The sequence below is a fragment of the Pinus tabuliformis genome, chromosome 1_1 (assembly GCF_031772625.1).
Source record: "Pinus tabuliformis cultivar Carrire ecotype Pingquan chromosome 1_1, CPIR1, whole genome shotgun sequence".
NCBI lineage: Eukaryota > Viridiplantae > Streptophyta > Pinopsida > Pinales > Pinaceae > Pinus > Pinus tabuliformis.
Window position 1 is genome coordinate 747,108,820 of NC_142297.1, and position 15,262 is coordinate 747,124,081.

Here is a 15,262-nt window from a genome sequence, read left to right on the forward strand (position 1 = left end):
TTATAAGAGGAAAATGTATATTTATAAAACATCAAAACAAATCAAAATATTCTTGAATGAGATGTGATAATTGTTTGGAGAAACAAATAATGTAAATATTTTATAAATTTGGCCACTCATTCATAAATATTGAAAAATACATTATTTCTTGACTTTGCGAAATAGACTATAGATAAAAACAGATCATCCAAATATTCTTGAAGGAAATAAATTATTTCGAATCCAATAATATTGTCCTAGCCTACCAAACAGTTAGAGAAATATGTTTTCCTAGTCTACTCAATAATTAGATAAATAATCAATATTATAATACAGATAAAATTGTATTATATATGGAACTAATCGAATCAAAAAAATAAGTTTTTTTTTTCAATTTTACTAATATGATTTCACTTTCATTGAAACTAAACCACATGCCACATCAACATGAAGCTCACCCCAAATAAGAAAAAACTCATTCACATATCCTTACTTTTAGTTTCCAAAATTTAAAACACATACCTATCAATGCATTAACATCATGGAAGGCCTGTAAAGGTTAGTTTACAAAATTTAAAGCACATTCTTATTAGTTCACTAGCATCATGGAAGACATGTGTTCCTTTACATACAATAATATCATTATGTAAGTTATTGATTTTTATTTAAAGGTAGATAATCATCTATGAACCATAATCACTAGACTCCATATAATTTATTGGAGGAAGATTTGAAGATGTTGACTAGGAAGACGTATTATAACATATTGCAAAGAGACCATATGTACAATCATATCTACCACTCGTGAACTGCAAAAAAGGAACTAAAGAGACTAAATTACTATAGTAAGCATTGTAGTAATATTGTTGAAAATTATGAACTCCATTTAACATACTTGAAAGATACAAGTGGGTTGATTCTCTCCTGTAATCCCACTCATTGTTATACCATCATGCTAATCTCACAAAATTTTCACTCATGGCTCCCTATGTGTGAATCAAATATGCTTGATCTACAACAATAACCAAGCTACTATCAATACAAAACTAGTTCATATTAGGACTTCAAAAGAAACAAATAGAATGTTGGACATATTCACAACATACCAGCTTCCCCAAATGAAATCTGTAGATACCATAGTGTCCTCTATCTAACCAAGAATTCCTTTCAAATTTCCTTCTGATTCCAAACTTTGTTGTTTCAAATAGATCTGTATAATTAATTGCAACTTTCCCAGTGATGGATAAAAAAGAACAAACAAAATTGCTTTCCATGTACCATATATGAGTGAAACATTAATTGAATGTATTTATCTAGCCATGCAAACATTTGAGTAAAAAACAATTTCAGATTTGGCTAAACTGAGATTATAAGTATTCTTTGAGGAAGTGAAATCAGAATGTGTATTCAACTCTTCCATATTAAATTTTATATTTAGATAAATTTAACCAAAAAAATAATTATAAGGAGCATAATTCTGCATAATTTTGAATTCATTGGTTTTATGTTTGTTTCTCTTCTTGCCAGAATTAAAATATGATTATTGGAACTAATCTCTCCTTAAGAAAAATAAATGTGACCCATTTGATATTCATGACTCTTTTCAATTTCATTAGGTGTTTTCTTCATATTTGGATTTGGTGACTATTGTTAATATATCTTAGCTTTGTTTGTCTGAAAGGATTATGGAATATCAATAAAGAAGTGGTACACAATCAACAAGGGCATGCATCAAAACAATGTGCATGAATTAACTGAATAAATCACTAATATGAGTTTCAATTGCCATTTTGATTGTATTTACTCATGAAGCTGTCAAACTTGATTATAATAGGAAAAAAATAAAAATTGTAGCTAGAATAATACATCATCTACTTCTAGTATATAATTGGCCAATAACAACGTTCAGGCTTATGTCTTTGATTTTCAGTAACATAAATAAATAAAAGTAAGATGACTTCATAAATGTAAAACATACAATAAAATGAAATTAAGGGACATGATTCTAACAAAAATGTATATATATGCATAATCTTTCAAAAATGGGAGATTCTCTGCATCTCCCTCCGCAATGTTGCATTCCATGAGAGGCTTCATTTGTTTTGCTTTGGAAATTTGATGGGGGGCCTAGTCTAGAATGGTGACACTCTTTGCATCAATGTGTTTAACATTGTCCGATTTGGTAAATTTATTGTTACCTCTGAGGTTTACAATAACCAAGTATCTACTATAAATGTTTGTAGGCTCAAGGGCATCTTCTCTCATGTCTTTTTTCCAGTGTCCAGGATTAATAATATGGTCATATATGATGGAGAGGAATCTATAGAACTAGAATACTACTTTCTTGTGTTGACTAAAGTGCGGATGCAAAGTCAGTCTAGATGAAGGTATACTACACCTAGATGCTCCTGGACCAATTTTCCTCCTGTTATTCAATGTTGTAAATGGTAAATATAATCGTCATGACAATAATCCACTAATGTCTGCATTGGAAGAATTAAATCTAGAGTTATTGGCTCTAAAATGGTTTATTCTACAATGATACTAGGAACTCTTGTTGCATGGATTTGAAGGGTTTTCTTAGAAGAATGTGTTAAGATCGAGGCTTCACTACTTGCAATGGCGATGGAGATATTTACTCTTCAAGTAAAAGGGTAGATTGGATATCATTTTTTGAATAAGGCGTTGTTTTCCTACATCAATAAGGAGAAAATATTGAAGTTAACGCATGTTATCCAAAAACTTGGAAACTTATTCTAAAGAACCAAATAAATCATACTAAAATGCATGAAATGTGAAACATCTTGCTTCTATTTTTCCATGCACACTAGGATACAGGTTCCATTAACATTTTTTTCCCCTATAACGATCTTCTAGGGAATCCTCCCTATGGAGAAACATTCTTTGGCAAACCCACATGCAGATATGACGATGGAAGACTCTCCATAAATTTTTTTGGTATGCTAATTAATTCAAATTACTATGTAATTTGATATCGTTGTTGTTTTACTTTTGTTGCAACCTTAAATATATATTTGATTGAAAACAATTATGAATGTTGTAGCCAAAGGATTGGGATTATCATTTTGAGTCCATATTTGTAGTTTATGGGTTCAAATTTTGGGGGTGGAGCTAATTTTTCTATGGTAGGTGCCACTACTTGTGACACTGATTCCTTGATCACTCCCATCAATCTCACTGTTCATATGAATGAGTTTAATTTTTTTAAGCAAGAATTTATTTATAGCCTCAAGGCGAATGGTAGGTAGTAATTATATGTGGTCTGAATAGTAATAGTAATCAGTATCGATTCGAGAATTGATGGAATTTTCATACAAGTTCTCTAAGCTATCTCCCAAGTGTTGAACCATTCAAGAGTGGGAAATACATGATAGATATTATGGAAAATGACATGAGCTTCACATACATTAACCTTAAACTCACCACTTCCTAGGCAAAGGAGACCATTCTTCCAAATATTGCAAAGTTTATTTTAGGAGTTGTATATTCTTTGTGTAATGAGGGAGCAAGGACTATTACTGTGAGGGATGTAGCCCCTCAAGGGTGTGACACCTATTGGCTCACTTAATTCCCCCATTCTTCCAATGACTTTGATAGTGATGACTACTCCATTTCTTACAACAATGCATTTCTCCATTACAACGCACTCCTCAGACTTGAGCTCTCCTCCTTTCGCAAACAACTCAAATATACTACCATCATCTATATTAATACATACAACCTCAAACTTGAGCTCTCCTCCCTCCATAAACAACTCAAATATGTAACCATCATCTATGTTAATACATACGACCTTGCAACAACCCTCTAATTACATGCGACAAAACTCAACAAGGAAAAACACAAATGCTCTCCTCCCTCCATAAACAACTCAAAGATGTAACCATCATCTATGTTAATACATACGACCATGCAACAACCCTCTAATTACATGCAACAAAACTCAACAAGGAAAAACACAAATGTTTTTTAAAATAAAAGAGACAAGGCATACAATGATATATTAAATATTACTCTTCACTATGCAATAGATTATGCATTAACATTAATCAACATTTTCATATAAGGAAATCATCAATCTCGTGTAAAGAAAAAGGTTGGACATAGCCTAAGTTTTGTGATGCTAATTTTGATTGTTACACATCATATGTTAACCTTTTATACTTGGGCACTTGATTATGATTATAAAATCTCGCGGTTTCTCTAGAATGCCTATGTAAAAGATGGACTATATCGATGTCATGCTTTTATACCAAACCGTAGGTTTTTTTTGTTAACTCGTTGACATACTCATATGGAGAGAGGTTATAATATATCATTGGGAAACCATTTATGCATTTTTATATGGCTAACCAATCTCCAATGCATATAATGGGTCCCATCGATCACTATATTTTTGTTTTATGGCATACTTTTCCTTATTTGTATGAAGGTTATAGTTGAATACCTGGAACAGACGTGAATTAATTTCAAAGGTGACTTAGATATACCTAGTCCATGATTTGTCCGCTTAGAACAATTTGGATGGATTTGGCTACTATAACGTGTAAAGTAACGACAGTTTTTATTTCCACCCCTATTGAAATATAAATATGTCGAGGGGAATAGGAGTTGCCTTGGTGCTAACATGCCAAAGTCAAAATTGAGGGAAATATAAATGCAAGGCAACTCCTATTCCCCTCGCATGTCAGACCGCATTTATATTTCAATAGGGGTGGAAATAGGAACTGTCTAAAATAACATGTAAGGGCCTTTTATGTCTTGTCAATTCTTTGAAATGGGTACATGTTACGTGTAATACAAACCGCTTCCTCATGAATAATAAAATAACATGTAAGGGCCTTTTATGTCTTGTCAATTCTTTGAAATGGGTACATGTTACGTGTAATACAAACCGCTTCCTCATGAATAATGGTATGAGATCAATGATAGAAAATAATGGAGGTGGTTTGGAGTATCTACCTCATTCCTTCTGTCACAACATGTGTTCAATTTTTGCGTTGATTTGCCGAAATTTGGCTCTTCAACCATTTGGGTTTCATTTGCTAGTTTGGCTCTTGAATTTTGTTCTTTATTTTTTGGTACGGGTATATTCCCATTCTTCATTCAGTCTACAGTACTCATTTCTAACATCCATGGTACTTTTAATTTATACGGTACATTGTATATATACTTTTTATTTTTGTCTAAGTCGAGAATTCTTTGTAAAATGGTTTTTAGACAATTTAGATTATTTATTTTTCTTATTTTTTGAAATATTGAAGTAGGGGAATTGTTGAACAAATATTCTTCTTGTAACCCCTTATGCTTGGTAAAAAATTTGCTCACTCAAAAGGTGTTTTTCTTTTCCAAACCATTCGCATTATTGAACTCTCTTTTCAATAATAAGACTAACGGTTCATGCTTAGGTTCTTAATTGCAGATGGAATTTGGGGTTTAAGACATGATATATATATATATATATATATTCAAAAGAAAACTCATCTCAGAATCAACTAGTACTTATTCTTGCATCTTAATATATTTTAACTTCAAATCTTTCTATTTAATTTAATTGTGTCTTCTTGGCACAGGTTTGTATCCGCTAATCCATGTTATTCCCATGAGTTTACCACTTTAATATTCCTTTCACCTCTTTATAGAATCTAAAGTCGCGATGAGACAATCTTTTCATCTCATCCCTACCCTTTTCAAGGTTCTTCTTACCCTATAGTCTGACCTCGCTTTTGGGCAAGGAAATTTAAGCTCTAGCCATTCTAATTTTTATCCGGCTTTATACAACAGGTTTGTTGATTCTTTTGTTAGGATTTAATGGTCTTTAGCCTGTTCAATTTCTATGTAATACATAGAAATACCATTATGATGATACATTTCGTATCGCAATTTAGGGGTTTTTAATTGCATTAATTATTTTCTTAAGGAGATGCTCATTGTAAACATATATATATATATACAGGGTTTCTTCCCATCTCAGTTTTTAGCCTCTGTTGGGTTAATTTTTGTTAATGATTTTATTTTCTCTTTCTCTCTAATATAGTAGATATGCATACGTTTCCTTGGATTTATTTTTCCTTCATGCCTCCAAGTATATATAACAGTGTGCTTCCATTACGTATTCCAAGCACATCCAACGAGAAAATAAATAGACAACACTTTTATTGATTCATATATTAGTCATACAATGAGTAGCACATTACCACTTTTGCTCCAAATAGTCTAACATAGATGATAAATACCTTTGTCACATATAGCAAGGATAAGTCTAGTCTCTCCAACCCAAAACCATTTCCCACAATATGCAGAAGGTGTCCTCGATGACATTCACAGATAGGAAATAGAAAAATGGTTGATTCATTTCACAAATAGCAACACAGCCCCATTTTGCCAATGTATATACATAGTCCAACGTCTAATAAAGAGCCAAAAAGTTGGATATTTCATTCAAAATTGGAATATGAGGTGACCTTGACAAGGCATTTGAATTACTTCCTTCACAATAGAAATCAAGCTACTTCTGATAATAAACCTTGGCTTTTTTTTTTTTGAGGAAAAACATGTGAACAGATTTGAAACCAACGTTTCGGACTAGCTTAGTGAGTCCATCATCAGGGCAATGAGATTTGTTTTTGCTGAAACCTTGGCTTGGTAACCATGAAATTTAACTACTACATTCTCTCAAAGTTCTTGGGTAGTTAGGGATCCAATGGAATTAGGGATCCAATGAAGGAAAGAAATGGGATCCAACGACAGAAGCAAAACCGCTTATATGGTGGTCCAACAGTGGAAAATGTTCTAATCATCTAGCACATGGCATCGATGGTGCACAAAGTCATGCACTCTCATGGAGGGAAGTTCATCCCAAAGGAATGCCTTAAGAAGTAATTAAAATTTTGGAAAGACTATTCCCAAAAAAGCATACCTATCTACCTAATTAAAAAAATTGAGGTTACACTTTATCCAACAAGCAATACAATTTAAGTATCATTTCAAACAAATTGAAGGTCAATTCATAAATTGACATTTATTATTTATATTATATAATATTATACATTACTATATTAATATACTCGATTCTATTTTCAATATTAATAAGTATCGATTTTAAGTTATACTAAAATATCCAAAATTAGAACTGAATTAATTTGTGTTAATAGTATATAAACATGTTTAACAACACATTCATATAAGAAGTGAAAAAAAATGACACGTTTAATGTCTTTGTAAAGGAAAAATCTATATATTTAAATTTCAACATCATTCGAAAATTCAACCATTGTTCTAGCTTGAATTGGACGAAAGGCTAAAGACTATTATTATTGCAATATGAAAATAAAATAAAAAGCAATGATGAGTTTTCTTGATAACACGAGGACTAGTGAATGTTGATTTATTAGTGTTTCATGTTAAGTACATGTATTAAAAGTTATTCATATCCAAAACAATAAGGTGATTATTATTAGGTTTTTTAATTGATAACTTTTGGAGTAATATTTATGTGTAGTTAAATATTTATGTTATAGTGATATTTTGAATAAACATAATAAAAATATTTGTAATAAACTAAGTGTTTGTAACAATTGAATAAAAATATTTTCATTTCAAATTTAAGAATATTAGAAAATGATATTTATTGATATGAACTCTAGAATTTTAGTTTAAATATTTTCATATTAGAAACTCATTTCTAAGCTTCCACTTCTTTGAAGTTGAAGCTCCCAAAAACCTCCCAAGGTTCTAGTTAATTGGTGATGTTCCCATTCCTAAGACTATAGAAACATTGAAATGGAGATAATGAGTTTGCAAATGTTGAATGGTTTTTATCATGTAACATTGAGAAGTTAATCATTTAATATGGAAACATTACTTTCCCTTTAACTGAATAATTTAGTTACATATTTGTCAATTATTTTGTCTTTTTGAACCTCAGGATTATCCTTCCATCTTAGTGTTTCTAGTGAATTTATCCTCTAGCACATGCCACAAGAGGGAGCTCTATTCCTGTTTGAAATAATATCATCGTAGGAGACAAGCACCTCCCCACATCTACAACACACAAATTCCAAAACAACTACAAAATTACCCAAACAATTAGATGGACTCAAAGGGTCAAAGGAATGGATTAATTCATAGCCTCATTCGAAGAACCGAGGACCTAATTTTCCTATGCAATGAAGAAATTGTAATAATTTTTTTCCAAAGTATATTGTATACCACAAATATAAGGTCAGAAACTATTGAATCAATCAACATATCCAAATTGTATATCATCATAACTTAATCAATAATTTTATGGGGTTTTCCCCATGGAGACAGCCCTAATATGGTGGATCTACACATAATGGAGACCAAAGGTGGAAATCAACCTCGAACATAGTGAAAATGATTTCTTCATAATCATATTCACAAATCTTGAAGAAAACACTAGATTGTTTGAAAATGAATCATACTTCTTCAACTCTATAATTATGTATATATGCTTCGAGATATAGGGATTCAACCTAGAAGAAAATGAATTTATAGCAACTCGAGTATAGATGAATATATTCTCTCTTCGAAGGGAATTATGGAAAGAGGAAATATTGGAATAAATAGGTAATTACTTAGGTCACTTTTTCAAAATATCAAAGGTTACCAAACATGGTAGGTTACCTCTTTTGCAATAATATTTTTGTACATGAACATTACCAAGACTCTACTAGCATCCGTAGATGTTTTCTACCATGAAATTGTATAGATAGAATCTTTGGATTATGAGCATATTCCTTTTCATTCTAGGAGATTCCATGAATACAATTATCTGTTCATAGTTTCCCACATAAATTAGGTGATTCCCCCATTATCCCCACAACAATCTAAACATCTTGAGAGATTTGAGAAAACCCTCATTTTGTTGATTCAACCCATGCACTCTGAAAACTATGACCTCTGAAAAGGGCTTTGAAACCAATAAGATCCTCAAAACCCTCACATCATAACAAGACTTAACTTCACCAAAAAACATAAAACCCAATAATCCTTTATATTCCTATTAAATTATAACTAATAATGATTCCCATTGAACCCTTAGCCAAACCCCAACCCTGAAGTTGATTTGGACCAAAAGAAGTAATATATGGAGATGAATTGATTTGAACCAAAATAAGTAATATATGGAGTTCATAATATCTAAGGTATTAATGATATTAGTAGTAAGAGAAGACAAATAAGAAGTAGCCAAGTACATGGACTTGAATGCTTCAAACCACCCTACAATAGAAGTAGTTTAGAAGTGAAGGAATTGACGCTTGATCCTAGACACCAAATTTAGATTCTGCCAATGGCTATCATTAAATTCAAGTAACTGTTATGAAACCAGCTTAAGAAAAAAGATAGAAAAGATAGATCAACGCCTTAGAATTCAGCCTATTTGAGGGAGAAACCTCCTTTACATTACATAAATGAACAATTCTTGGATGATACAAATGAAAATACCTCCTTTCTATATATAGTTGTCTAAGGGGTCATAACATAATCAGAGCCGACATAAAAATAATAATGTAAGGGAACAATAATAACATTAGTGGGCTTCTATGGGGGCACAATAGTAACAATATGGGCACTACATGGATACATCAATATAATAAGTGGGTTGTACTAATAATAATAAGGGGTTACACTAGTAGCATAGGGGCCTAACATGCCCCTCTCCTTCAAAAAGCATTGTCCTCAACGCTTGAGTAGTTCTTGAGGATTCTGTATAAAATTCTTATCCTCCCATGTGGAATCTTCAGCGGGTAAGTTCTTCCACTTGATGAGATACTCTGAGATTGATCGATTTCGTAGTTGTTGGGTTCTTGTTTCTGTGACTGCTCCAGGTTCCAATATGATTTTTCCTTCCTTTTCAATTTCTAGCAATATTGTCTGAATTGGGATCTTTTGCAACTTTTGAATAAGTGGCCATACTTCTTCGTCCTTCTTCCATTCATCCCTTGCTTCATTTATCCAATCTGGTTGATAATAGAAATAGTACAAAACAATGCTTCCACATCCTCATCCTTGAAGAGTCTTCCCATTCGTTAAGGTCGCCATTTTTAAGTGCATGTAGTATTGCCAACATTTCCTTCTCATAAATAACTTGCTTGAGATGTAGCATTAAAAATACCTAATCACCTACATCAAAACATTTTTGACTATGATGTTGATTTACCTGTTGTTTCATTTGATTTTGCACCGAAGTAGCGCTATCCTTTAAAAGTTGGAGAACTTGTTGTTGATGCTCGATGTGATCTTTCACTGCTTGAACCTTTTTCTTCTTGATATGTCCTTATATCTCTAGAGTTTGAGGAGTGGTAATTTCTCCCAATCCCTTACAAGATATGGTCGGATTCATTTCTTGATGCTCGATGTGATCTTTCACTTCTCGAACATTTTTCTTCTTGATACGTCCTTCTATCTTGATAGTTTGAGGAGTGGGAATTTCGACCAATGAATTACAAGATATGGTTGGATTCACTTCTTCTTTCTCGAGGGTGGGGTCCTGGTGTATATCTTCTTCTTTTGATGTTTCTTGATCCTTTTCTTCCTCCTCTTCATATTCTATGTAAAATAATTTCTTCTCAGCACACTTATGACCTTTAGTGCATTTTCTATCACAATTGTAACAAAGACCTTTTTCTCTTTTTTCTTCTAATTGTTGTGGTGTAACCCTTGTAGGTTGTGGTAGGCTAGGAGAAACAACACTTCCATGTTTATAGTTGTGAGGGGTATGCTTCTTGGTTTCCATAATTTTTCTTTCCACTATGTCTCAAAGCCCTTTTACTCTTTCCAATTGTTGTGGTGTTGCTCTAAAGAAGGTGTTTCTGTTTGTATCCTCATAATGTGCTATCATTTCCTCTGTGAAAATTGACCACGTAACAAGTTGTTTATGAGAACAAAGCCCTTCATACGATAAAAATTGATCCGGTTCTAATATGAAGATGCAATACATACCTTTTGTAACAGTGGTACACCATGTAGATCAAAATATTGCTCCATCTGAAGCATCCAATTTACCAGATCCTTGCCATCAAACTTCCTCATCTTGCTTTTTCTTGATTTTAGGAGCTCGATATTGAAACGACTGTAACTCTGTACTTTCAGATCTTTAAGTTCTGAAATTGTGACTTGTAGTAGCCCTTTGTGTCCTCTTTCCAATGCCACTAGTCTGAGCCAAATTGGATTCTCCAAGAAAGAGTTATGCACAATCTCCCAAGATGACCTGATTATAGACCATTCCAGAAGAGCGAACTTGTATGAAGTGCCACGTGTCACTATTTCAACATTTGGCACTAAAAAATATACACAAGAAACTACAATCTGTCCTATTTTTGTCCCTTATTACAAAATTTTGATCTGATTCTCAGAGAGAAAGTTATGACAATTTTCCCCAGGTCACCTGTTTGGAATTTAATTCCGGAGTATTCAAAAAATACCAACTTACTCAGATCATATCTCTGCAAATATAGCGCAAAAAATTCTGAAATTCGGATCCGAGATTTAGCCCGATTAATTCTAAAATGGGTTCTTTTTTTAGTTTCTGAAACGTCGCACAAAAAATGTTATAGCAAAAATTCCACGATGACCTGTTTGGAGCAGCGAAACCTAGAATCCAAAGCTCTGGTACCAAATGTTATGAAACCAGCTCAAGAAAAAGATAGAAAAGATAGCCCAATGCCTTAGAATTCAGCCTCTTCAAGGGGTCAACCTCCGTTACGTTACATAAATGAACAATTCTTGGATGATACAAATGAAAATACCTCCTTTCTATATATAGGAGTCTAAGGGGTCATAACATAATCAGAGCCGACATAACAATAATAATGTAAGGGCACAATAATAACATTAGTGGGCTTCTATGGGGCATAATAGTAACAATATGGGCACTACATGGGTACATCAATATAATAAGTTGGTTGTACTAATAAAAATAAGGGGTTACACTAGTATTATAGGGGCCTAACAGTAACATATATACGTGGAACCATTAGATAAAATCTAAAATAAATATAAATTAGGTGTTTATGCCCATTCTTTTACATCCTCCAAAAGCTTTAAAAGAGGAAAAAGAGAGAGGCGGAAGAGGTAATTAGTAACTCCTCAAGGAATAATGAAAACCCTAGTTGATTTAGCATGCATCACTATCATTATAGAGACATCATATTTTTCACCATACAACCCTTAATAAATATAATCTCATGGAATAAAAGAGGTATAAATTTCAAGGAAAAACCTAGTCTTATTTAGAAAAATTATAGAAAATATCAACTAACAATCATGATTATTTAGGAAACCAAGTTCTCTAGTATAAAATTAAATTTAATAGGCACAAAATACTAGGTAGGATATCAATGAATATATATAGACAGAAATGGCCATGCCTAAGGACTATTCATGTTCTAGATATTAGAGAAATTTGGGGTTCTAAAATGGGCCTCCTAAGAAAAATGTACAATCAAAATAAACTTTATAAGAACCACTAGGATTAAAGATGATGATGTCAACCATGGGGGATGTATCACTATTTTTGGAGTTAAAAAGTAAAAAGATTAAAAAATAATAAAATAATAAAACTTTTTTTCAACTCGATTTTTCAACTTATCTCCCTAAGGTTTTACTCAAATCTCGAGTGGGAGTACACGTTGGATGAAAAATTTAATTCCTCATCCAAGGAGCACCCATCTCACATAGTTTTAATGGACTCTGCCACATGAAAAATGAAAAATACATGAAAAATGTGATTGAAGTCACATTTTTCATGTATTTCTCATGTTTCATGTAGTAGGGTCCATAGAAACTATGCAAAATGGGTACTCCTTGGATGAGGAATCAAAATTTTCATCCAATAAGTCTTTCCGCTCAAAATGTGAGTAAACGCATAGGTAGATAAGTTGAAAATACGAGTTGAAAAAATAGTTTTTCTTTTTCCCTCTAAAATTTGATGATGTAACCTAATCTTATTCTATTATTTCCACCACTATTTTATAATTTCCTTAGGAGGCCCATTTTCAACCTCAAAATTCCCCTAATGACCCCATAGATATAAACACCATAGACATGATTGTGAACCACATCAATATAATGGTAAAATTGTATCCCACAAGTTCATTTCAAGTGGGATTTATACCCAATGTCTATGGGCCCTCTACCCCAAGATACAAATATGAATTTATCAAATCCATATATAGTTTGAAGCTCTTTATTAGAACCTAAATTAGGTCATTTTAGTTTATTTTAACATTATGAAATACTTTAAGGAAAAGAAATGGGGTTTCAAATGCTTTCACGCATATGCAAAACACTTTAGGGACATGATGAGGTAATTGAATTTTATGGATCTAGATAAAAAATGTGATTCATAAATGGAAAAACTAAATTGGAGGGGCTTAGAATTAACATCCCATTTGGATCATTTCCTAGTCTTATAATCCATGATGGGGAGAAAAAATCATTAAAAGGCTCTATTCTACCTTATGGAGGCTTAGAATACTGGCCTATTTGCCTGGATGTAGACATCAAGTGTAGCCCCAAGAATAGGCCACTCTCATTTGGAGTTTTTTGGCTCTCACGCCCATTATTCATGGATAACGTTAAAAATTGATGGTGGGAAGTTAAAAACATTGGATTCCATGAAATGTATCACTTTGAGAAAAATATCAAATATGTCAAAGAAAAAATGGAACAATGGAATAATGTGGAGTTAGGAAAACTTTTGGAATATATATTTAGTTAAGTGTAGAAAATGATAATTATATACGGGATATTAGAAACATATGTAGATGAAGAGGCTCATATGCGTTTTCTACTTGAAAATATAAGACAACAGAGGGAATTAGTTAGAAATAATGGAGAAATGGTTATGTGGTTGTAACGCATCTTCTTAGTTTAGGAGTTGTTCCTAGAATTTAGGAGGTTGTTTACAACTACCTATTTTTCAGTCATATATTTAATATGTAATATTCATTCATTGTAGGTATAGAGTGAATGTGAGCGAGAGTCTCCTCCTTGTTTTGTTGAGTGCAGTCTCCAGGTGGTGTATTCACCTGTGAGCTGCAACTCCTTCTGATTAATTCAAAGTTTAATTATTTTTATCTTGGTATCAGAGCTTAGGGTAGAGGTATCCTTAATTTTTTTTTTTGCGATGTATTATTAGTTACACATCTGTAGTGGTAGGAGTACATGTAAAGATAGTTGTGTGATCAGGTGGAGCTGCAGTAACACCTGAAGCGAAAAGGCATCAGATGACTGATCATCACTGAGCCGAAGGAAGGGTTGCAACGGAGATTTAGAGCGAAATTTTTTTTTACAGAAGGTGCAGTGATTGGCGCGGTTTTTTTAGGAACAGTCGCGCAATTGGCGCGGGTTTGGGACTGTAAATCGCGCCAGAGAAAAGAAAGACCATTTTGGCGCGGATCCGTGGTCGATAAGCCCGCCAAAATTCCTGCACATCGCGAATTTTCATTTTCTGGAATTAGCACGGTTTCTGCGCTGTTTTGGGCGCCATCCCTTTCTCTCTGTAAATCTGCAATCTTTGTTGCAGATCGAAGTTTCCCGGTGGAGGCACGTTTGACCGGTGGTGGCGAACTGAAGATCCTTGATCAGCTCAAAGGTAGCAGATCGGATCTGCCCGGTGGTGGCGATTTGAGGTGCCGTGATCCGCTCGAAGGTAGCAGATCGGACCTGCCCGGTGGTGGCGTAGTGCAGCTCCTCGGTCTGTTTGGTGGAAGCAGATCGACTTTGCCCGGTGGTGGCGTGTTGGAGCTCGTTTGTTGATCTGTTCGGTAGTGACAGATCGGTTTTGCCCGGTGGTGGCATAGTGAAGTTCTTGATCTGTTTGGAGACAGCAGATCGGACTTGCCCGGTGGAGGCATAGAGAAGTTCCTGATCTGTTCGTGGTAGCAGATTGGACTTGCCCAATGGTGGTCGATTAGAGTGTTCAGTAGTGCGAAAATGAACAACAGTCTGGAATCATACCTCCACGAGTCTAGCAAGCTCGATGGAACGAATTTTTCCAACTGGAAGTTCAAAATGCAAACCTTGCTGGAGAGTGCGAACGCATGGTCGATCGTCTTGGGAAATGAACAGAGAGCCGGAACTACAACCCAAGAACAGGACTGGGATAAGAGAGAAACAAAGGCAAAAGTAATACTGAAGATGTCTGTCAAAGACAACATTATCCCTCATATTCGAGACTGCAAGTCGGTCGCGGACATTTGGAATACGATCAAGGGTCTGTACGAGACACAGA

The 15,262-nt window shown here is 33.7% G+C and overlaps 1 pseudogene; it reads right to left on the reverse strand.

The window, feature by feature from the left end:
- Positions 1-1,938: 1,938 nt before the first annotated feature.
- LOC149216151 (uncharacterized) lies at positions 1,939-14,829 on the reverse strand (annotated as a pseudogene).
- Positions 14,830-15,262: the final 433 nt, after the last annotated feature.